Source organism: Schistocerca americana, chromosome 7 (assembly GCF_021461395.2).
Source record: "Schistocerca americana isolate TAMUIC-IGC-003095 chromosome 7, iqSchAmer2.1, whole genome shotgun sequence".
NCBI classification, from domain to species: domain Eukaryota; kingdom Metazoa; phylum Arthropoda; class Insecta; order Orthoptera; family Acrididae; genus Schistocerca; species Schistocerca americana.
Genome location: NC_060125.1, coordinates 261,801,832 through 261,828,556, shown reverse-complemented (window position 1 = coordinate 261,828,556; position 26,725 = coordinate 261,801,832).

Below are 26,725 nucleotides of genomic sequence, written 5' to 3'. Positions count from 1 at the left end.
TCCGGCCCTCAGCATTAGTTACTAAATTCTCCGTTCTTTGAAACAGCTCTTGTATCGTGTTTTTTGTTGTTTACTGCGCTGTCTGCATTGTATGTAATCATTCGTTAACCTCTTTACTGCTTCCTGAATGCCTTCATAAGTTTTCTTTAGTTCTGAGATTTCGGTAGAAATACTTGACAAATCGGCATCAGTGTGGGCGGCTAACACCTTATCTCGCTCGACAACATTGGTATTAATTTGCACGGCAAACTGCTTGCACGCTCGTCCATTCGCGTGTCAATTTCCTGGTCATGTTCGGCAAGAGTGGTATTAATTTGCGCGCAAATTCGCGTGAGCGTTTCCTGGTCACGCTTACTCGTTATTACTGCAATTTTCTTAAATAACATTGTGACACTCATATCGGGAATTTCCTCACTATATTTCAGGAATTATGGAATTCAACTCCTCTGTTGCCGTTTCTGCATTACCATCAACATCGACATCAGAGTCAACCTTTATTTGATTTTTTTAGACCCACTGGTAATTCTTTTCCTGTGTTTCAATGTTATTTGAAACCAATTTATGTTGTGATACTATACACAAATGATATAACTACGCGCAACAAAACTTATCTCTAAGTGCTGTTAAACAAGATGGACACAACATTTTAAAACAGCAAAAACTCATCTACAGTCCATTTTATATGTAAGGTGCCCAAAAACTGCCGCCTTGGTCACGATATTTTACAACAATGCAGTTAACAGCATTTATTGTATTTTAAAATAGAAGTTACAATAATTCAATTTGAGTTATGAATTGCTCAATGAGATATCTGGAAAAGAAATAAATAGTGATGCGCGAAATGCAAGTAGTGGACGAGGGTGTCCATTACTTTAGTTTTTCTTTTTTTTCCCTTGATTTATTATAGCTTTCTTATACCACAGAATAAAATTTCTTCTTTAAATACTTTCATCTCATTTTCTTAATGCAGGTTTCATTCTACATCTCTCCCTTCGGATGTTGGAGGTAATTGGTCCAGAGTAAATTTTCAAACATGAAACAGAAAAGATGCAAGATGTCATGACAAACAGTAACAGAAATTTGCAGACAATGTTTGTGGCACAACGTTTTGGGCACCAGACGAGGTGTTGGATTCCTTTCTCACAATGAGTTAGAGGTTTCTCAAACGTGCGGCGAGAATTTAATAATTTGTAAATGATGCAGCTTGGTACAACAGAACAACCGTGCAATGGAGGCCACCCATCTACATCTATGTAGATACTCTGCAAATCACACGTAAATGCCTGGCTGAGGGATGGATAACTTTACGAGATGTGCACATTGTGGTGCGTCACAGGAAAGTTCCCCGCTTTTATATAACAATTTACCTACTAAAAATCTACCTTTCTCTAGTTCATTTCTAGATCTGCATGGTATTAGATCAGTGTGTAGACTGGCAATTGTCATTGTTCGGAAATGTAAACCGATCAGACTCGCGTAATTTTAATTTCGGAATATTATACACAGCCGAGAAACATTCGGAATAAATGTTTCGGGGAGGGGGGGGGGGGAGGGGGAGGGAGCGGGGGTGAGCACTTGATTGAAAAATAATTAACAATTAATGAAAGGGCACTACTTATGTCCGATCATTCGTGTCCGAGCAATCCGCTGCCATCCTCGCTTATTATGTGACAAGGTACTGGATTGAATAAATGACGGAGCCAACACAATAGACAAATCCTAGCAACCTTTATCGGTCAGATATATTCCAATGAATAAACTTGTATGCTCTCAGCTTGAGCTCCTCATGACAAAAAGCGAGATCAAAGGACGAAGATAAAAGTACAATGCTCCTTCATTTATTCTCAGTGGATTTTCACTCACTACCTCTACAACTTCTGGAAGTTTTGCTATGTTAAATGCAATCTTTGAACCTTTAGCGAATCGATTATCACAAATCGGGTTTTTACAAATGAGTCACCTTTTTCTTACATCTACATAGATACTCTGAAAATCAAACTTAAGTGTTCAGGAGAGGGTTCTTCGAACCACCTTCACAATAATTCCCTATTATTCCACTTTCGAACAGCTCGCAGAAAATACGAACGCCTTTATCTTTACGTGCGAGCTCTGATTTCCCTTAAATTATTGTAATTGGTCGTTTCTCGCTATGTACATCGAAGTCAACAAAATATTTTCGCATTCAGAGGAGAAAGTTGGAAATTGATATTTCGTGAGAAGATTCCACTGCAACGAAAAACGTTTTAATGGTGTCCTTGCGCAATTTCGGCATATACAATACTACACATCACCAACTTATCAGTTATGAGAGCCTCGGACATGGATGTGTGTGATGTCTTTAGGTTACTTAGGTTTAACTAGTTCCAAGTTCTAGGAGACTGATGACTTCAGATGTTAAGTCCCATAGAGCTCAGAACCATTTGAACTATTTTGAAAAATTGGAACAAAAAGAGAAATAATAATATGAACCACTTTAACACGTTATGTTTGTATTAATGGCTTTTGTTACTAATATCTTCTGCAGCAATCATTCGTTGTTTGCGTAAGTGACAAACGGTAACTTTATTTGTTTGTGTAAGACCTGCATTTTGTGAACTCTTTCTTCGCTTTCCGCATGACACTGTTAATTGGTTTAAACTGCGTTCAGTAAGTCATGTGTGCATCTAACTTCTCTTTGAAATGCAAGTAACATAGACAATACTTACAAACTGTGATGAACTTATAATGAGCAGTTATGCTATAAAGACCTTATCTTGAAAGGTTTATATTTAGTGCAGGTGGTATATATTGTAACAGCAGTCTGCAACATCAATAGTTTTACGTGTTTCTTACGGTGTTACTTTATGACATATAGCGACACAACTCGAAATTCTATCGTATCCTGCTTGTCTTCCACGGTTATCTGCAGGATGCCACTGACGTTTACAAAGATGTCTTTACTCTGTTTTTTGAATATCAGTATATGCTACAGCTATGCAGAAAATGTTATGTGGCCAAAGATTCTTTTTTTTTTTTTTTTTTTGATGTAGAATATATATAATGCAATTTCTGCATTCTGGTTTACAATCCGGATAGTATTGGACGCTCGAAACAGGCACTGGATGTTTACTGGTGCACATTTATTTGTTAAGACTTAGGTGAAATGCGTACAGTCTCGCAGAAAACTTTTATTTTCATTAATATTAACAAGCAGTTAAACTGTTACGTTTAAAGGTTGACCGGTACCATTCTCCTTAAAAGTCTCTAATTTCCTCAATATCGTATCAATAACATTAGTCGAGTATCTTTTGTCAGTAATTTCAGATTGATAGGCATTTTTTTTCTTCACCTGATGTTAATAGAGAAAGCTGCAGAACAGCGAAAAATTTGTTTTAATAGGTTGGTTAGTTAACGAACTCAGTTCTCAGTAACATGAAAACAGGCGTTCAAGAAATGTCTGGGGTCCTTAAACCCAACATTATTAGCCATCACATCTGTAAATATTCGACTTCGCAAGTCCAGAGTCAACAACAATATATTCACGATCACTGCTTGCACCTAATTCAATTTTCTTTGTTGTTGGTTCAACCATTATTGCCAACTGAACTCTAATATAATAATATTACTGGGTAATACTCAAAGACGGCGATGACGTTATCCACAAATGTGCAGCTTACTGAGAGACTTGCCCATTACCGTTCTTCTTCTTCTTCGTGTATTGGGTACTAGCGGCTAAGTCAGATTACTGGACACTTGGACGGTTTTATTTCCCTGAGAGGTCACAGTCACTGCTCTGTCAAGAGACAGCAAAATCTACAACAAGAAATGAGAAAAAAGTTTATTAGAAAAGATAATTTAGCTGCATTTATACTTAAGGCAGGGCCTTAAAAGCCTAAAACTGTCAGAAAGAAAGAGTAACATTTATAACTTGCAAGGAACGGTGTAAAAATTGAGATGTCAGTTGTATTAAGTTGGTTCATAAATTCGTAGCGTTTTTCCATAACTTTAATAAACACAAGAGTTGCACATAACAGAGACTTAAGTCATCAATATTACGCCCTCCTCCACTATCTACAACAGTCTCTCAACGTTGCGGATAACTCTTCGATTCCGTGACTGTAGAAATCAACGTGGTTTCGAGGCGAAGAACTCCTAAAGCCATGTTCGGAGCCCATTTTGGCTCAAATAGTTCAAATGGCTCTGAGCACTATGCGACTTAACTGCTGAGGTCATCAGACCCCTAGAACTTAGAACTACTTTAACCTAACTAACCTGAGGACATCACACACATCCATGCCCGAGGTAGGATTCGAACCTGCGACCATAGCGGTCGCGCGGTTCCAGACTGTAGCGCCTAGAACCGCTCCGCCACTCCGGCCGGCGGAGCCCATTTTGATCCGTAAAGCAGTTCATTGAAGGTTGTTCGATAGATATCGGGAAAGGTGAAAATCTGAGGGCACAAGATCAAGTGAATAAGGTGTGTTCGGAATGACTTCGCAACCTAACTCCTATACAGTATTTTTTGTCACTGTAGCAGAATGCCGCCGGTCGTTATCGTGGAACAGCATCATATCACGCAGTCTTCCTATCCGTTGATCTTGGATTACGTCTACAAGACGTCTCAGCAATACTTTTTACACTTCGGTGAAGCAATTGCTACCGCACAACACCGTCGCTGTTTCACCAGATGCAAAACATTACCTTTTGTGGATGCAGGCAGGTCTTTGTACTGGTAGTTGCTTTTTTGCGTTCAGCCATTCCTTTCTTCTTCTCATGATAGAATAAAGACACCATATCTCGTCACTAGTAACGATATAGGATAGGAATTGTCGGTGTTGTTCAAGTGCCAATTGATGATGAGTAAGAAGACATGCACATGTGGCCGCCAGCTAAATTTTGTGATTTTCGCATTGAGCATGACGTACCAATACAGCCGAATTTTGAACCTTCTCCATTGCATGCAAATGTCACACGATGGTGGAGTGATCACAAGTCATCACATTTGGCAGTTGTCGAGTACACTGACGCGCATTATTGTGGGTTAATGCGTTTCAACTATCTTCATCAAACTTAGCATGCCTTCCTGAATAATCATCCTCAAAAGGAGAAAACTGCTTTTTTGGTGCTCTGTCCAATGGCCTTATCCTCTTATACTGCGGAAATACTTCTGGCTCCCTCCGCTGCTTATCACCTCTCTACTGAACTCAAACAGAAGAATGTTTTGGAAATGTTCCTATTTCTCCACTTGATACTCCATTTTCTAGCGTCCTCGGCTACATTCACTATCTCCAAATGACAAAATGCCAATATGTAAGCTCAGATTGCAACAGTGAACTACAAATAAAAATTGGCACTCGATAAATAAACCCATAACAACTGGACTAACAACATGCGAAACAAAAACGCTACGAACTTATGCACCAACATAATACCAGCAGGACAAAAGAGACAATGCGCGGAGGCATTGTAAACGACCTGCACAGGCAGCAACATTGCAGGAAGAATCAGTTGGCAGATAACGTAAGATTTCTGATATTAATATCCACGTCAGAATTAAGTTTCTTTGCAGACTGCTGCACATATCGCATTTTATTCACAACTGGGTTTAGGACAGCAATAGCTGCAATTCTCCAACCATGGTTCCGGTCAGGTACGGTACCAGATTTTTCTCCGAAATTTCATAGCCAAACGATCAGAGGGAAATGAACAAATGGGGTATCAAACCGAACAATCTGAGGTCTAGTTTCATAATACAATAACTGGTTGAAAGAAATCAGGGTAATTGAGACAAAAATTAGAGAACTGTGGAAAAGTTCTGTTCAAATTTACGTAGACAAAGGGAAAGCGGAAATTGGACAAATACGGTATCAAATCAACCACCGCAAAACATAATCTTTTCCAAAAATAAATGTCAACTGCTTGAACATCAAGAGGATACTTAGGAAAAATTTAATTAGTGATTTGAGTGAAAATTTCACAATGTAATTTTGTCTTCATTTTCATAGCCATGCGAAGAATGGGAAATGGACAGACAGAGATTGAAATTGATGAGCGTGAGCTCTAGTTTTCCAAAATCATATGAAATTGCTTGAAAGTGATAAGCGCAATTAACAAAAAATTATTTATGATAAGGTAAATTGAAATATTTTACGAGCAACTGATGTTACGTATGTAAATGAAGTATGAAAAAGTTCCTCTCTTCAGGATCTAGCAATTTTGTGCCTAAAAAGTAGCTTCAGTGTGACAGTTAACTGGAAAAAATGATATACTTCAGAACAAGTACTAAATGTATGACATATCCAGATCAAAAGACGCTGTTGCAAGTCTAGCTGATTAACGCATGAAGAGTTACGTTGGTATAATATATAATTATCAGGACGGTTTCCTTCTAATCAAGTACTAAATTCAGGGCATTTCGGGAAGACACTAGATAAATCAATGAAGTACCAAAAAGATCATCCTTTCTGAACAAAACTTTAAATTAAATAAATTGAAAGGAACTATTAAATTTTTCGTGAAATGATTTGGCTAAAAGTAAGAAATAAAGTAAATTAGAGAATCATTTGACGAGCCTTTGAATGACTCTGTAAATTATATACAGCAAGTGAAGTGTTGGTTCAGAATTTTAAACTGAATGTTTAACTTAGAATTTTAGAGAGGACTTCCTGCGAAAGGAAAGCATATGCTGCTTACAAACACTTCCTGTTCATATTAAATTCTAAATTAATTCAATGCATAACTCAACGCGTAGCTTCATCAACACATGCGTATACACATCTTATACTTACACGGACAAATAGCGTCACAGGTTTGTGGGACATGAAAGTAAGGTAATGATTTAACGTCGCATTGACGACGAGGTTGGAGCAGCAGCTACTGTTCATGTAGCGTATGAAAGGCAGTGGTTGCCTTAATCGACTTATGAAACCTAGAATAGTATCCAGAAAATTATAACCACTTTCTTAATTACGTGTGGTCCACATTTCGAATCCAATACACTTCGAGTTTGGGTGCCATGGATACGACAGGTCTTTGATATGTTTCCGGAATTATGTGACACCAGTTACGGAGATGCAGGTGACACAATTCTCGTAAATCACGGGCCGATGGTTTGTGGTTACGTAGCAAGCCTCTGTTAGCATACCAGACCCGTTCCATACGGTTCAGATTAAGCAAATTTGGTAGCCAAAACGTAAGCAGAAATTCGCTTTCATACTCCTATAATCTCTGTCGCATGACTATGACCCTGGCTTGTAGAGAGTTATCCTGCCGGAATCATCCATCGTTGTCGGGGAAGACATCAAGCATGAAGGGGTGCAGTTGCTAAGTTACAATACTCACGTAGCTACGCCTGTCGTGGTGCCAATGATTACTGTGAGATCCCCATGGAGGCCCAGATGAATGTTCCCAATAGTCTAATACTGCACCCACCGATCTGCGTCACAGCACGCTTGTTTCGTGCACTTGGTCTAATAAGAAGTGATCCATTCCACCAGGCAACACGTTTCCATTTATCCGCTGTTCAGTCTCGATAATGCTGTTCCTACTGTATTATTAAGTGTCGATGTCTTTGGGTCAACATGGCAACACAGAGGGATCGTGTGCTGCAGGACCCCACGTTGAATAATGTGCGCTGAATGGTGTACTGTAAAATACTTGTGCCTACGCTAGTATTGTACACTCTCGGCAGATCTGTCACAGCGAGTAGCCTAGTACGTTTGACAGAGCGCGCAAACCTCCGATCTCCACTTGCTGTGATAAGGCATGGAATCCCAACAGCTCGTCGCCTACTCGAGGTTCCTCCGTCTTTCAACAAGACCAACATGCGAACAGCGGATCAGCTTCCTTGGTTCGTAGATACCCTTTCACAGGTGGCAGACCATAACAGATCGTAATTTGTCAAAGTCGCTTAGGTCAGCAGATATCGCCATTTGCAGGCCGTACAGTTGTTAGAATAAGTCTCTGTTCAAGTAGTAAAGGATACACGAATCAGTCGCTAGTAAAAATTTAAAATTTTGATTTCGGTCATTGTGCGGCCAACTCCAGTGCTAAAAGACTTGTAAGAAACAAATTAAAATAAGATAATATGCATAGTTTATTATATATACACTTCTATAAACTTTAAATGTGAGTCAGTGGTAAAATACATACCACTAAATGCAAATTAAAACATTAAAACCAGTTATATGTACACAGAGCTGTAACTGCACTATTCATGTCGAAGATTGGATTTACACTCACAGACCGCTGTTTACAGTTAACAACACAGTTGGCATCAGTGCACGTCTTACCACTCTGCAGCGCCGCCTTTGCACATGTTGGCCAATGAAAGCCTGTAATAGCTTTATTTTACAAATTGGCTGTTTTATCAATTTATTATTGTTATTATTATTATTATTATTATTATTATTATTATTATTATTATCATCATCATCGTTAATTCCCCATTTAGTAGAGCGTTAAAACACAATCAATTTTCATGGTACTTTTTTTCTCTCTTTCTTTTCTCTTCCGAGAAAACTTTCATATATTCACTGTGTTTTTTCTTCCTTTCTTCTGTCCACTTCTTTCCTGGTTTCTTCTCCTTTGATATTTCCTCGAATTTCTGTTTCCTGATTTTCTCTATGTATTTTTTCCTGTTATTTCTTCCGTGGAGTTTTTTGAGGTCTTCCATGATTTCCTTTGCTCGGTTAGTTTTCATCGTATTACTCATCAATTTAATCAGCCTATTTTCGTTTGTCTTATTAATGTGCCCATAGAATTTAGCCCTTCTTTTTCTGATGGTGTCTGTAGTAGTCACTGCCTGTTTGTAAAGTTCTTTTGTCGGTCTTTTTATCGGGATCCACTGACTCTGAACTGGCCCATAGAGCTTTCTCAGAATTTTCCTGTCTTGCTTTTCCATTTCTTTGATTTTCGTCCTTCCCCTGATTATTGTCGTTTCTGAGGCATACAAGGCTTCTGGTAAGACTATTGTTTTGTAATGTCTTAATTTAGCATTAATGGTAATACTTCTTTTACTGTAATGGTTCCATGTAAGTTTGTAAGCTTTTTGCAGCTTTGCAACTCTTTCTTCATAGGCCGTCGAATTTAGTCCTGTTTTCTGTATAATCTTTCCCAGGTATATGAAACTTTCGACTTGTGCTACCTTTCCATTCTTTGTTACCAATGGGTTTCTGTCTGGGATTTTGTGTCCATGTACTGATTTATTTATTTATTTTTGTTCATACGAAATTTATAGTCCTGTTCTGGCTGCGACTTCATGTAGTGTCTTTAGGGCATCTTTGGCTTCTTTTCTGTTATTTGTTATGATGCCTATATCATCGGCAAAGGCCAGACATTTTATGTTGATGGTTCTATTTTTGTGTCTCCCCATCTTTACCCCACTAACTCCTTTGTCTCATGTCCTGATTATTTTCTCTAAAACTGCGTTAAATAAAAAAAGGTGGCAAACCATCTCAATGTCTCACTCTTGTCTCGAAGGTTTCACAGATCTCTCCCATAAACTTCACTTGATATTTTGTATTTGTGAATGTTTCCTGGATTAGTTTTCTGGTCTTGTTGTCTACCTTCATTTCTTCTTGTGTATTGAAAGGTATTTGTCTATGGAATCGTAGGCTTCCTTGAAATTAACAAATGTTACTGTGGTGTTTATGGACTTTCTAGTTGTTAATATTGTTCTCAGGCACCAGATTTGTTCACTGTACGATCTTCCCTTCCTGAACCCTGCTTGGTTCTCTCCGATATGTGGATCTCTCTGAGGATCTAGGTGATTTAAGAAAGCTTTGAATAGAATTTTTTGTCATAGATACTAACGAAATTCCTCTATAGTTATTAGGGTCTGTTTCGTCTCCTTTCTTGTGGAGGGGGTGTATTAGGGCTAACTTCCATTCCTCTGGCACCATATTTCTTCGTTTGTTGGGGGTTCGGAGTCCAGGTTAGGTTCTGGTTTTGTAAACTGTAATCTCCGTTTTGGTTCATCGCAGTTGAGTAATATGTCAAAGTATTGAGGTAATATTTCACAGTCTTTCATCTATTCGTCTACAGTGTTCCATCATGTCTTTTGAAGCATAAGCTTGGAGGATGATATCCTGTCATATTTTCTCCGAATATTCTGTGAAAATTCATTGTGTTGTTTCTAGTGAAGTCCTCTTCTATTTCCTTCAAGCTGCTGTTTTCGTAACCTCTTTTTTCTCCGACGATTATTTTTTAAGTGTTTTTGCTGTATACTGTTTAATTCATCCCATTTTTCTTGTATTCTATGGCTGTTAAATTTTTTTTCCAGGCTTGTATTCTGTCTTCTATGGCTCTGTCGCATGTCATGTTCCACCATCGATGTTTCCTTTTTCTTGGTGGTTGCCTAATTTTATCAGTTCTCTCATTTTTTCTGACAGTTCTGTCCAGTTGTTGCTGTTGATTTTCGTAATTTCTTCTTGTATTTCTTTCTTGTTTAGTTGCAGGTGCTCTGGATCTCTTCATAATGGTCTGTTGGTTCTTCTGATTTGTCTGTTATGTATAAATTTTGCTTTGATTTCGAGAAGGTGATGATCAGACTCAAAAACTCCTTTCCTAGTTCTTACGTTCATTATTTCCTTAGGGTTTTTCACGGATATTGCTACGTGGGCTATCTGAAATTCTCCTGGAGCGTTGTTGGGGTATTTCCAGATTACTAGTTTTCTGTGTGGTTTCTGGAATTGTGTTGACATGATTTTCAACTCAAAATTCCTGCAGAAATTTATCAAGTTGTCTCCATTTTTGTTTGTTCTCTTGTGGGCCGTGTGTTTCCCTGTCCTGTCTCGGAATTTTCTTTCCTTGCCTAACTGGATATTGAACTTCCTTAGTAAAACTTTTACGTGATTCTTGGGAATTTTGCTGGTAGTCTCTTCCAGATCTTTCCTCTATCATCTCTGGGTTCCTCTTGTTATAATTATTTGTGGGGGCATGTGCACTAATTAGTGTATACGCTTTGTTTCCATGTCGTATCGTGAGTGTTGAAATTTTTTTCTGATTTTGAGGTGAAATCTAGCACAGAGCCCAGTATCGATTTACGTACTACAAATACTGTTCCGAAGAGTTTGAGGTTACTTCCTGGAATGGTTATGGCTGGTTTCCCCTTGTATACTCTGTAATTTTCGAATCAAAGTGGTTCTCATCTGCGAATCGTGTTCCTGTATTGCCATAATTATGATGTTAAATTTATTCATGGTGTTCGTTAATTGTTTCAATTTACCTGGCTTCAGTAGCGTGTTTGTGTTGAGTGTTCCCATGTAAAATATTGTCTTTGTCTTGCGGGTTTTTGAGAAGCTTCTCTTCATGACATACCTGATCCCCTGGAACCCGATGACCAGCTCTATTACCCGGTCTTACTGACTGGGGCCCAGGGTAGTGGAGTCTTTCCCATTGTTCCGTCATGATTATTGGTTTCTGTTGAGGTTTTAGTGGTGAAATCACGAAGGATCTCACATAATTTCGACTGCAGCTTTGAGTTGCAAAAGATTCAATCACAACCGAGCTCACAGAGTCAACAGACGCTAACCAGAGTACCGGTGGCTGCCACGCAGAAGCGTCTGGATTTTGGGGCTTCACCTGCAAACCTAGGCTTTTGCCCTCCCAGGGTGCTACCACCTGGAGCCATATGGACCCAGACTTTTTACGAGGTGTTACTCCTCCCCCTCCTCCTTCGTCATCACTTGCGATATGAGGCCCCGGGCTTGGGACAGGTAGTGGTGTTTTTTATCATTTTATATATTATTTCATATTTTTAAACCCCTTGGGCGCAAAAAATAATGTCTTTATAACTACAAACACTGACTAATATTTTATATGTATATATACATGATAATAACTGTTAACTAACCAGTAGCATTGGTTACTGGTGCACACTTTACATTTGAACGAATTGTAAACAATACAAAATATATTGTACGAGAGACCTAAACAATTTTTTCATTAATACAGTACCACATTGCAAGTAATGATGAAGGAATTGAAATGACAAAAATGATGTCATAAGTTATCGTTCCATCAGCAGTATGTCAAAAGGATACAAAATCTTTCAGCTTTATAATGTTATCTCTCATAGGGTCACAAAAGGATGCATTATATTTTACACGGTTTTGTGTTAAAACTAATAATCTTTCAACTATATCATGTAATAATCTGAGAAATACATTATATTTGTCCCCATAAACGTGTAGTATCATGTGATCTAGAAGGAGTGTAATGATAAACAAAAAATTGTTACTGTCAGATCAGTGCTTTACTGAATCCTCCTCCACCATAGGCCTTCTCTTTAAAAGAGGAGCCCTGATATGTCACTACTGCCACAGTGCCGAACCTTCAAAACCCCATCCTCACTCCTACCACTGTCAAATGTGTCTTTACTACAATGATGACCTAACTGAAGATTGTAAAATCTCAACCACTTATCCACACAGCAAAGACTCAAATTTCCTTCAGTAGTGTCCTAACATTCCTTCCCCTTCTACCTGAAAGTCATGACTCCTACCTAATCTATTCCGCAAATTACAAAGCCAAGCCTCAACCAAGCTAACTTGAACTTATTATCTCAAACCGACCAACTGATACCCCCACTGATCCCAATAGTTCCCTCCACCAAACCATTACTGCTGAAGACTTCATCAAATTCATGACAATCGTCCTCTAAAACATTCATCCATTCCAACATCCATGCACTCTTCAAAAAATCTCGCTTGCTCCATCTAGTCCTCACCCACACACTCCAATTTTATTCCTTATAATGGCACAACAGGACTAAAAACTCCTTTACCATAAAATCTGCTACCTATACATCAACAAACACATTTTAATGCTCACCCTGTCCCAACACAATGTCTACACCTTCATCCTTAATGAAACATTCCTCTAATCCTGTCACATCTCCCCCTATATCCTCCACCACATGGACAATCCACTTCCTTTGTTGCAGTTGACCATCACAAGAACATCCCTACTCAGCCTCAAAACCTTAAACAGTATTCCCACTGAGCACCTTATCCTTAGCCTTTTCTTCAAAATCTAAACTATTACCCACATCAACATCTACATCCGACCTAATCACCTCACCTCAATAACTTCTTCACTCACATTGACTATACCTTTCCACCTATGTTATTGCCACTGACCTCAATATCCATAGAAGGTCATCTGCAGAACTCCAGCAGTGGCGTCAGTTTACTCCTTGTACAGTGTCATTGCTGCCTTCCCATACCTGTCCTGAAAGCAACATAACTGCAGATGTCGTTCTAGTATCCTGCAAGCTCCTTAGACATCTCATTGCAGAAGTCTTCAATCTGATTAGAGCCAACAACCTACCTGTGCCCCTCACCATCTTCTACACACAACCTCGTTACAGTGCGCCCCATCCCAGTTTCCATCCAAGAGTCATTCAAAACTACTCCTGCACCAACTGGAATATCCACTGGGGAACCATAGAAACACAGACTGGGAGCCAACCTTTGATCTTCCAGCTACCTGAAGATATCTGTAATGCCACACTCTTCTTGCAGCAGGCCTTGTCAGATGCTACATCCACACATATTCCTATCAAGACGATATTTCCTCGCTGTCCTACCTTTGCCCCACAAACTCTGCGCCTTCTCCAAGAATACCATCTCTTTTACCATTATTTCTTGCAGACTAATGACTTGGATACACTCACACACCACCATCAAATACAGAGGCGCATCAGTAATATACTCAGTGTTATACGTCAGTATTGGAACCAGACAGCCACCAGACTCAACACTACTTCTCCATTAACTCTTTCAAGTTCTGAAAAGCATTCCACCGATTCACTGGCATTAACCCTATACGTAAATATCCGCTCCTCCACATCAACCATTCCTTACCTGACAATCAGAGCAAAGCTGGCCACTTTGCATGCTAGCATTCTGACATCTTCTCTATCCCCAATGACCACCATTTTGCTTACTCCTTGTTCCATACCATCCATGAACGCAAGGAAATACCACTCTCCGACATCTGGCTTCCAGCATACAGTACTTGCAAAACACATCACAAACAGAATTAAATGCACCAATCGCAGCACATGACATGAAATAAGTACTCCACAAAAAACGCATAACTTCCATTGGTCATGACTGCATCACGTAACGACGCCTCAAATAATGACGCATCGTCTTTCTATTCCCCTTTGCAAACCTTTACACCACCATCCTCTCCACAGGTTACTGCAGTCAACTGCGAAGAACCTCCAAAATTCTACTTTACCTCAAACCACACAAAACTCCTGCTCACACCTCCCCCTACATCCCCACCTGCCTGACATCAATGTTTAGCAAGGTCCTCAAATAGATCCTCTCTTGCCACATTCATAAACACCTGACCAAACACCACCTTCTGCCTGTTAACCTGTGTGGCTTCTGTTACAGTTTCTGATGACAGCACCTGCACTTTATCCATCTCCTATATCAGCAGCCTAACTCGCATAAATCAGATATTTGTGTCTCTCTCGATCTCAAGAAAGCATACTACCATGTCTGCCATTCCAGGGAATTGCAGTCATATGCACTTCCGATCAACTATATTATCTCATTGCCTCCTTCCTCCCTAATCGGGAATCCTTTGACATTATCAGCAATACTAATTCGCGTACCTACCATCCTACTGCAGGAGTCCACTCCAGGTTCCATCCTGTCTCTTCTCCTTTATATCTGTTACACTGCTGATATGCCCAAACCATCCCCACAAGTCCATCTCCTCCATTTTCTGATGACTCTACTTTCCTCGACCTCTGCCCTGCATTCCAGCAATACCAACGCTTCCTCCAAATTCACCTCAGTCATTTCATTTCCTGGTGTATCAAATCTAGATTAACCCCTCCAAAAGCCAGTCAATAGTTATAGCACAAACCTATCATACCTTCCGTCTCCATGACTTTTACCTTACCATTTACATCAGTTGCATCCAGTTAACTAACACACTAAAATTACTTGGACTAGCCCTCAACAGGTAACTAACATGCAAACCTCATGTACTAACAACCCAACAGAAAGCCCACAATAGACTAAAGCTACCAAAACTAATAATAGGCCGAATGGGAAGATTACACTTTTCAACAATTCTCCTCACCTAGGGGCCTGATATGACCCATACTCTTCTATGCAACTGTTGCACGGATAGCCACCCCCACTGTAGTTCTATACGTCTCTTCAAATCTCTGAGCGCCATGCGCTTCGTCTCGTTTTCCACATCTGTTTACTTTCCATTCACATGGATCCTCTACCATCTCATCAAATTCCCACCACTCTCGCCCACATCGAACGTCTCCACATCTTCTATAATACCCGCAAACTAGATTAAAGGAGCTCCATTGTATCCCCTCTGACCAACAACTCTGGTATGCTGTTGTGCCTTTACAAACACATCCCACCGTCCCTGCTCCTATACACACTCCATACCCTATCGCAACGAAACTTTAGCCAACTCCCTCTCCTAGAGAATGGCATCTGCCCCAATATATCACCCTCCTACCAACTTCAGCTCTTCCTATCTATCCCAATTCATATCATGGTCCCTCTATCCTTTCCCCTTCTCTCCTTTTCCCCTTCTCTCCTTCTCCCTCTATATGCATCCCCATCCCTTTTCCACTGTTAGCACAACCCTTTGCACACAACACACCACTCCTCCCCCTCTGTCTTTCTCATTGTCTGTATTTCCACCATCCACCAAAACTCATATCTATCATCGCCATAGTTTTCTACCTAACAGACTATCTTTTTACCCCTCCTCCCCCCCCCCCCCGCCCTTCAGCCCAATGGAACATATTCTCTCTTCCCACAGTACTTCGAACCCACTGCACGTCCTTCAGAATTTAAGTGAAAGTGCAGCGCTTCATAGCTTCTTCATACAACAACCTAACAAGGCTGTAACTGTCTTTCTAAATTGTATGTAATTTTCGTCCTTTTAGCTGGCTATCCTTAATCTGTTTAATTTAAAACCGAAAAACAATCCTCATGTATTTTGTCATGTTTATTATATTTTTTTGAATCCTCTTTGCTGACAGCACACCTCCCCCACCTATTTGCGGCGAGGGAGTCGGCCGGTGTGGCCGAGTGGTTTTAGGCCCTACAGTCTGGAACCGCGTGACCGCTACGGTCTCCGGTTCGAATCCTGCCTCGGGCTCGGATGTGTGTGATGTCCTTAAGTTAGTTACGTTTAAGTAGTTCTAAGTTCTAGGGGACTGATCACCCCATAGTGCTCAGAGCCATTTGAACCATTTTTTTGCGGCGAGAGTATAAAATAACAATAAAGGAAGAAACAGAAAATCAGATCAATGAGTCTGTTGGAACAGTTCCATGCCAGCCGAATCCCAATGGTTTTTAAACAATTCCCAAAACTGGAAGCTTCTCATGGCCACCTGCTCAGTAACCAATGTCCTGTGAGACGCAGCCACATGATAAAAAAATTTCATTTCTCTCAGGCACGTCCTTCTCGCATTTATGGAGCACCCTTACATGATAGAAGAAACTGCTGCACTAAGACCACTTTCGAGAAGGTGGGAGGCGAACTTACATTTTTCTGACATGTTCGCTAAACCTGACTTCAACCCATCTGCCAGACAGTTGCAGCCGGTATATTCATCTGTATAGGCACCTGACCCATGGATTTTTTGCGTGCTATCTTTTAAAATTCTACCCAAGTTCCCCATGGCAGAAAACGCCAGATTTCCTCTCTTGTTTTCTAAAATCTGATGCCACCATGTCACTAATTTAGTATAATATGATAAACAAACATATTTATTGCTGTTATTATCAACTACTTTGAAATTATTTTTCTGCATTTTGTTCACTATGTTGTTATGCATGTTGCCGCCGAAATTAAGCGAGCAGTTATTAATCTTGGCAATATACGTTGAAAGGTGGCTACATTGAGCCACAGCGCCAGAGAGTTTTGTTTCGCCGCCTCCACTGGCAGTGATTATTGAGAAGTAGCGGAGGGCAGTGCTTGTTGAGAACTCGTAGTAGTCAGTGCTTGCCGAGATGTGGCAGTAGTCAGTTCTTGTTGAGATGTGGTACTAGCGAGTCGGTGTGGAGATATATTGTAATGATTAGAGTGCTTTTCGTCAATATATGAAGGTAAAAGAAAAAAATGTTTCCTTTTCTTTTTATTATCTCAATGTCTTAAATAATGCATCATTACAGGTTCAGTCAACAAAGCATCTGGCTTGTGTTCTTGTATTAGAGTGTAATTCTGCTTTCCTTACGCAATTATAGTATTTCTATTTTTTAATTACTTCAGTATAGATGATATTTAAAATTTCTTGTCTTAGTGAAGAAGAACCGTTCCAGATGTGTACGTTGAATCACACTTTCACACACAGAACAGCTACACTTGTGCTTTGTTGGCTTCGTAGGTTTTATAGTTGCTGGGGACTTAATTAATTAATTGTATTAACGAAAATTTTCATTTCATTCTTTGTTGTTGTTCCATGCAGTCAGATTGCGGACAAAAACTAGTCAGGGCCAACCGTTTACGAGACTTCGTAATCGGACATACAGCTACTAAAAGTATTTGGATTATATTTAATTAAGCCCCCATGCACGTGGCGACCGCTGCTTCGGATCGTCGCTTGGAAATCTTCTGATTGTAAAAATAGTAGACAGTAGTATTGTTGTAGTACTTTGTAGTTTAGTAATTGTAGTCTATTTTGCATGTGTAGATTTGGTAATTGGCATTCTTCTAATGGCATTTTTCAAAATTTAAATTTGTTGTCTTGTCTACGGGTTTGACAATTTAGTGCAATTATTTCAATTGTTCGTTAATCGTGTTTGAGGGAAACATTTCGTGTGAATGGTATTGTTGGAGATAAGGAGGCATTGTGTGTAATTTTCGTACAGTGGCGAGTTATGTATGTTTTGTAAATGATTACGCAATCGATGAAAAAGGCAAAAATGATGGATAGTCAGAATGACGAAATTGTTGACATGGCGAACTCGCCAACACAGGGGAACAGTATGATGAATAATGAAGTGGAAAACAATTTAATAAGTCGGGAAAATAGTCCGGAACCATTTCAAAATTTTTCTCAATCAGAAAATTCACAGAATACGAGATTAACGATAGAAGATTCTGAAATAGTATCGAACACAGATAGCTTTATGGCTATGCAGAAGGAAGTTAGTTTTGCGGGAAATGTTAGGGGCGAAAAGAATTTCGAACCGGCTAATATGGAGCAGTTGATGGGTGCTAAATTACATTTGGGATCACAGATGGGAACTTTACGATCTGAATTAAAAACAGATAGGGGAACAATGGAAACACGGTTAGACTCACTGGGATCACAAATAGGAACAATTAAAACAGAGATAGGAACAATTAAAACAGAGATGGGAACTTTGGGATCTGAATTAAAAACTGATATGGGAACAATGGAAACACGGTTGGACTCACGAATAGGAACAATCAGAGCTGAGATGGGAACACTGGAATCACGGTTAGACTCACGAATAGGGACATGTTTCAAAAATATGAAAGATGAGTTAAAGAAAGAAATCAGAGAAGAAGTACAACCGATTTGGAATTCTCACAATAATAGATTAATTGCAGTAGAGATTAGACAAAGGGAACAGGATAGAGAACAGGAAGAAAGATATCGCGTGATAGTACAAAAATTTTCAGAGTTGAATTTACAACGTGCACACGATAAGGAAGAAATATTTGAGAGAATCGAGGAATCCGTACCAAATGACAGAATAAATAATCTAACACAACAATATGAACAGTTAACTACCAAATGTGTCAATACTGAAACCCGAGTCGCGACACTTACGGAAGACGTAAATAAACAGAAAGAAAAAATAGGTGACTTATCGGAAAGAGTTGAGGAGATTTCTGATAAATTGATAAATCTTAGTTTACATGGGGACAGAGATTCGGATGATACAGCTCCATTACCATTTGCAGAAACCGAAGAGTACCAGAACATAGATAAGCATGTTGAAAATCAGGGAAAATTTAATGAACGCGTGAAAAGGGAATTTGAGGCATTAAAAAAGCAAGTCAAACAAACTGAAGGCGAAGTCGTAGGAAAAGACAGCAAAAGAAATTTAGAATCACAGATACCAGAGGGGTTTGAAGAAAATAATTTGTTTCATTTACGGGATGCAACAAGAGAGCGCCAGGCGCGCGAACTTGACAATAATCAACATTGGGACTGGGACAGACGCGGTAGGTCTTTGTCGCCACGAGGCGAAAACTTTGACTATAAACACTTTTTGACTGTTCGGAAATTTAAGATCTTTCGTAATTCTAAGAATGACATACATCCATGTTCATGGCTAGATCAATTTATGTACGCACTTCCACCAAATTGGCCACTAAGTCACAAACTGCAATTTATGCGTGGATATTTAGAAAACGAACCGGCGACGCGCATGCGTGCACTTATTAGAGATTGTAATAATCTAAATGATTTCTATCATGCATTTCTATAGGCATATTGGTCCGAAAACACGCAAGACAGGGTCAAACATAGTCTGATTATGCAGCGTAATTTTAAACAGTCTGAGTTCCGCACGCCGGCAGAATACTTTGAAGATATGATTCGAAAGAATCAGTTCCTGTCCAACCCTTACAGCCCGACTGAATTAATTCGCATTTGTTTAACTAAGCTGCCACAATCCATAAGACAAATTGCTTTAGCCGGAAGATGTAAAGACGACATTGAGACTTTTAAGACTTTGCTTCAAGAACTTGAGTATGACAACGACGACGGGACTTCTTGTAATTTTTTCAGTAACACTAATTACAATAGATTTTCAGAGAAAAGGGATAGTGATCGGAACGGGCGTTATATGGGTAATTTTGAGAATGACAGACGTAGCAGACAGGACAATAGATACCAGCCTTATGACAATAACAGACGTTCTAACAGAAATAACACAGACAATTATAACAACGGTAATTCGTACCGGAATGATCAATCATACGGAAACAGTAATCGGTATCATCAAGACAGAAATTATTCATACAGTAATAGAAATTCTTACTACAGAAATAACCAGGGTAGTAGATACAACAATAATTTCAGAAGTGACAGTCGAAATTACACAAGAAGTAGTCATGCAGACAGACAGGAAAATAGATATTTTAATAACAGACACAACCAAGAATTTGCATCTAACAGACAGGAAGGACCTAATTGGCATCCTCCACGTGACAGAACTTCAGAGAGACAAGTGCAAAATCGTAGAAATTGATCCGCGAAATGACGCGAATAATCAAAGACGTGACGCAAACAATCGACAATGACTTGCAGCTTCGGCTTCTGGCACCAATATAGACGGTTCAGAAAGTAATGACACTACGACTTTACACTACGTACGCCTGGAAGACATGAGAGACATTTTGTTAGACGAAAAGGAAAATAATGTAGACGCATTTTTACATCCTGTTATTGAAGTATGTGTGGGTAAGGATAAGTTCACTGCAGTTTTAGATTCTGGGAGCCCATTGAAAGTCATTAATGAATCAGTTTTTCGTATATGTGTAAGAGCTACTGCTTGTCCTGTGTTACCTGTTTCTAAAACTACAATTCGAGGCGCTATTTCTGGAAAAAGTGTGGAAGTAAAACAACAGACCCACTTAAATTTCATTTGTCAAGGATACGAATTTTCTGCTAATTTTATTATTGTTCCATTACTCAGTACACAAATTATATTAGGTATGGAGTTTCTTAACACACATAAGGCAATTTTGAACTTTATAAAGAAGGAAGTGTGAATTTGACTGTTGCCGGAATGCCGAAATGTTTGAAATTTTTCGAGTGTTTAACAAGATCTGAGTCAGATACAAAATGTTTAAGGTTTCTTACTTCTGATGTTTTCGTTGAGCATTATGACGACAGTGTGTTTATTCATGACAATGACAATAGATACAGAGACGCGATGGATGATATAATTAATAGCGAAGAATTAATTAATGAAAAGGTTAAGAAAGCTGAAGTGCCAGATGACGTTGCAAGAGAAGAGCTGCACCACATTTTGACTTCACATGCTACAATGTTTAGTCATCTCACAGGAACTATACAAGGCTTACAATATTTATTTAAAGTAAAAGAACACACACCATTTCGCGGGAAAACGTACGCTATTCCTTTGGCTTACAGAGACAAGGTTAAGAATGAACTTCAGTACATGTTAGATCAGGGCATTATTGAGCCAGCAGTCAGTCCTTATACCAGCCCATTACATGTCGTTCTTAAAAAGGATAGGTCAATTCGTTTGGTTCTGGATTCCAGACAGATAAATAATATCATCATTCCTGAAACTGACCGTCCACAAAATTTAGATGAACTTCTTCAACATTTCCATGGAATTAAAGTTTTATCCACGATTGATATGCGCGCAAGTTTTTGGCAAATAGAACTCCACCCTGATTGTAGAAAATATACTGCCTTTTTAGCCTTTGGTAACTGTTACCAGTTTCGGAAATTACCGTTTGGACTTACTGTATCTTCAGCAGCATTCATTCGTAGCTTAAACGAAATTTTACCTGTTTATCTTCGTGACAATACTACTTCATATGTTGATGATATTCTTATTGCTAAACATTCTTGGAGTGAGCACAACAAAATTTTGGATTCATTATTACGTATTTTTGCAAGAGTTGGCATTACAGTGAACTTCGAAAAATCTGAATTTGGTCGTTCTCAGGTGAAATTTCTCGGTCACATTATTTCTACAGAAGGTATTCTTCCTGATCCAGAGAAACTAGATGCTATTCGTAATTATGCTGTTCCTACCACAAAACGTGAGGTTCGTAGTTTCCTTGGTGTCTGTAATTTTCTTAGACGGTTTGTTAGATTGGACAATTTGGCCACACCTCGTTTATGTAAACTATCTGGAAAGAAATCTAATTGGTGTTGGGATGAGGAAGCTCAATCAGAATTTGAACAACTTCCTGATGCTTTAGTTGCTGCTCCACTTCTTTCACATCCGGATTTATCTAAAGATTTTTGTTTGGCTACGGACTCATAATACAAGGGCCTAGGTGCACATTTATTTCAAGAGATAGAAGAAAACGGCGTTGTAGTACAGAAGACTATTGCATTTGGAAGTCGTGTTCTCTCTAAATTAGAAAAGAATTATTCGATTACGGAACTCGAAGCTTTGGTTGTTGTTTGGGCTTTTACAAAATTTCGGACATTTTTGTTTGGCAGACATACTAAGGTTTTCACCGATCATCGAGCTCTGGAATTTCTTTATGTCAACAAAATTAACTCACGGCCGATTGTCACGATGGGCGTTGTACCTACAGGAGTTTGATTTTAGTATTGTTTACATACAGGGTTCTTCAAATATTGTTGCTGATGCTTTATCACGTGCACCTATGGGTTTGAAACAAAGTGCTGAAGAGGACTGCAAGGAAAACGATTATAGTTTGATGTATGTTCAAGGTGTTGCGTTTGAGAACTTTATTTCGTCTTCGCTCCAGGACATCGCTAAGGAGCAAAATAAGGATCCAATCTCGAAGGACATTAAGGAGAAGTGGAGGAGAAAGGAAAGCGTAGCGGTTAGACAGCATTATTTAGTTCGCAATGACATTCTTTTTAAACGAAAATCGGTCGACAACTCGGTTTGGTTAGTTTGTATTCCTGATGAGTGGGTTCATAAGCTGATTTGGTATACGCATTTCAGTTATGCACACTTTGGTCCCAGAAAATGCTTTCATAAATTACGGGAAAATTGCTGCTTCAGTAATATGGAAAAACGTATTCGATCTGTTCTGGCCAAATGCAAATTATGTCAAAAGGCTAAGCCGCCAACAATTTCTCACAGAGCACCGTTGTTTCCTATCATTCCAGCGAAATTAAAGGACATGCCTGCAGTCGATTTGTTCGGTCCAGTGGTTCGTTCTACTAATGGTTTTGCGTACATTTTCGTAGCAGTGGAGTTGACATCAAAATATGTGTGTTTTACACCTTTACGCAAAGCAACAGCTCGTTCAGTATCTAATGCTTTCATCAAACATTTTCTTAAAGAAGTGGGTCATGTTGATAAGGTGATATCAGATAATGGATCACAGTTTCGTTCTAAAATTTGGCTTCGTACTCTACGGCGTCGTAAAATTAAACCAATTTTCATTTCACTTTTTCACCCTCAATCTAACGCTTCAGAGAGATGGATGAAGGAAATCAATAAATTGTGTCGACTGTATTGTCATCAGAATCACAGAACGTGGGATCAGTATCTTCAAATTTTTCAAAACATTCTGAATGAACTCCCTAATGATTAAACTTCTTTACCGCCTATATTGATTAAAAAATAAAGCACTGACAAATCGCATATCTGAAATCGTTCCTTTTCCGCCTTCACGGAAACTGCGGCATTCTGAAGTTGTCAACCTGGCTCTACAAAATATTGCATCTGCAGCTGCTAGAAGAGAGAAATCAGCTAAGCGTCCTGGTCGTCTAAAAATCTTGTCAGTTGGTCAAAAGGTGTTAATTAAGTCTCATCGTTTGTCTCACAAAGGAAAAGGCTTGTGTCGCAAATTTTTTCTGCTTTATAACGGTCCATATAGAATTCGCAAATTATTCATGATAACACTGTTGAAGTAGAAACTCTTAAATCACGACGCTCTAAGGGAATACATCATATATCTAACGTTAAAATTTTTGTGGAATGACATACTTTCGAGAAACCAACAGTTATACGTAAACATGCAGAGAATACAAGGATACCGCGCTGTGTTTTGGCGGCGGCATATACTCAAAGCAACAGTCAAGTCTGCGCGCCGCACAAGGCAGTCGTTGACGGCAAACAATTGCTTCCTACGTCACGCGTCTACAGCTGATCGAGCGCTCAGTGCGAATGCACTGACAGCCGTAAACAAATACACAGTTTAATTTCTCCGATTAAATTCAGTATAAAGCTATAGTGACTTGATGAATTATGTTATTAACGTTCAGTATTTTTCAGGATACGGTTGTATAAAATATTTAAGAACTTCAGGTAAATTCTGTGTGTCTCCGACGTTAAGAGGACTTGCTATCGAGAAAATTTCAGAAAGAATGTAATTTCCAAGAAGAAACTAATAAACTAAAAAGGTAACTATTAATTGAGTTTATTTTTTCAGGTAACATATTTCCACTTAGGTACGTACTTTAGACGTAATTTGCTGCTCGCGATTACGTGATTCATTCTTTGTGCTAATTTCATGTTCTATGAATTTACTTGTGAAGCGACGTGCTTGCGTACATTTGCTGATTTTTGTCAATGTTTTATTAATGAACAGGGTTGTTATTTGTATATATTATGCATCGCTTGGCTGCAATGCTTTTTCACTGATGTCATATTTTTTTTATTATGTGTCTGATGTGCTTATTTATTTAAATTATAATTGTCACCTGATTAGTTGTGCTGATATGTATGTAAGTTATACTTTGTGATTTATCTGCTTGCGCCTTCATGTTTACTTATTAAGATGACATATGAACATTTATTTGCTTATGCTGATATGATGCTAATGACCTGTTTATTACGTAAGATATATGTTTGCTGCTATGCGAATGGATTGCATATTTATACATTTCTGTTTGTTGTCATAACTACTCTTTAATTTGGTATATAGAAATGCTGATATACTGTGTACAAACATAGAGTTTAGGTCACACTATTGTATTAATTATAGATGGTTCGCTTGGCAGAGCCTCGTTGTAAGAATTTTGCTGCATCCACTTGTTGACATTCTGTTCTCTACTGGTATATTTACTCGCTATTGCATGTTTTGCTTACGCTCAGTGCCTTATATTTTTAAGACAGGAAAATGAAATGCTATAATTCGACATAAACGACATTAGTACAAGAAACTTCATAGAAGTCACATGAGCTGGAGGTTTTATGAAAGCTGTATAAATTTATGCTAATAGGAAGGAAGCTAACGACATGACATACCAAAACTAGGTTTAGACCATTGACAGTTATTACACTGCATTTTTCGTGAGCAATTGGAATAGGAAGTGACACTTGACACAAGAAATACGCCACATGTTTGCTTCTGTTTGCCATAATTCTTGAAGTGGTGTACACACTGTGAAATATTATGATCATTCACACTCCGTAATCGTACTTAATTACTGAGAGTTATTCGAACTAAAGTCTGTTAGAGGTCATGTATGCATTTCTTTTATTTAATGATGGACAGAAGATTTGGGTCAGATGATTACACAGAGGTTGTGTGTTGACAGTGTGTCTTCGGATTGTATGGGATGATGAGGTTTGCATTAGGATTTTATCTGTACTTGTTCGAGGAGACTGACTAGAGGAAAGAGTTGTTATGGAAGTGAAATGATATTGGCGATAAGGTTTATCTGTGTCGACGTATTGAAGAGGTATTATTGAGGTATTGAGATTATATGAAGTTGATGATTATTGGAGTTTTTGTGGACAAGAGGTAAGGTAAATGATATTGATGATAAGATTTATATGTATCGACGTAAGAGGTATTATTGAAGTATTGAAATTATGTGATGCTGATGATTATTGGAGTTTTGGTGGATAAGAGGTAAAGTAAGTTAGGTGCATATTTTCTTTTTTTTTTTTTTGCTGGTCTATATGGAACAAGGAGGATGAAGATAGCAGACTACAGCACTCAAGTAGAAGGAAGATTGTCTACACACACTTTGTTAAATCAATAAGCAGTACATATTTTTTTTTTTTTTTTGGAGAGAGGAAATAATTGCATATCTTGGCTCACTGACAGTTGTTCAGCAACCGTACATTTTGATCTGGCTTGGCAAACATTGGTCTTGACATGATGACTATGACGTTGACTTAACTATTGTTGACTGTTATACATTGTTGCCACTACTACTTGATACACATGATGAACATCAAATTTTGACAGAATTGCATTTACACAGTTAACACTATTCAATTACACAGTAGTACTTAATGTGGATGAAAGATGAGTGAGTGTGTTTTGTGTGTTTTCCTTTCCTAATCCTACCCACCTATCTCCTAAATATTATTTTATTTGTTTGTAGTGGCTTGCACTGACATCCATAAATATTATAGGTTTACTGATATTTGAGTATTTGTAATAGTTAATATGACAATTATCTGATATCATTTGTGTGTTTATTAGAATTTGTATGTTTAGTGCAAGAGTATTGAGAATAATTTTGTAAAAGCATTTGTATGTGCATTCAAACTATTGTTCATGCCTGAACTGTCTGATTAGTGATGGTGAATATTATGGACTGTTACCTGCACTTTTTCAACATAATGGGTGCCACTTAGAAATGATTAATTTCTGCTGATGAACTGTGTGATTAGTATAGTGAATATTATGGACTGTTACTTGTACTTTTTCTACATGATTGGTGCCACTAGGACATGTTTAATTTCTGCTTATAAACTCTGATGAACAGTGTGATCAGTGATAGTGAATATTATGGACTGCTCTCTGGACCTGCACATCATTGCTAGGTGCAACTGATGGACTGCTTCTGCTTAAATGAAGTCCCTTGTTGGTGTCTGCATCTGTTCAACATTGCTGGGTGCCACTAATGGAACTGCTTCTGCTGAGAAATGTCACTTGTTGCTGTCTGCACCTGCTCAACTTTACTGGGTGCCACTGATGAACTGCTTCTACTGAAATAATGTCACTTGTTGCTGTCTGCAGCTGCTCAACATTGCTGGGTGCCACTGATGGACTGCTTCTACTGAGATAATGTCACTTGTTGGTGTCTGCACCTGCTCAA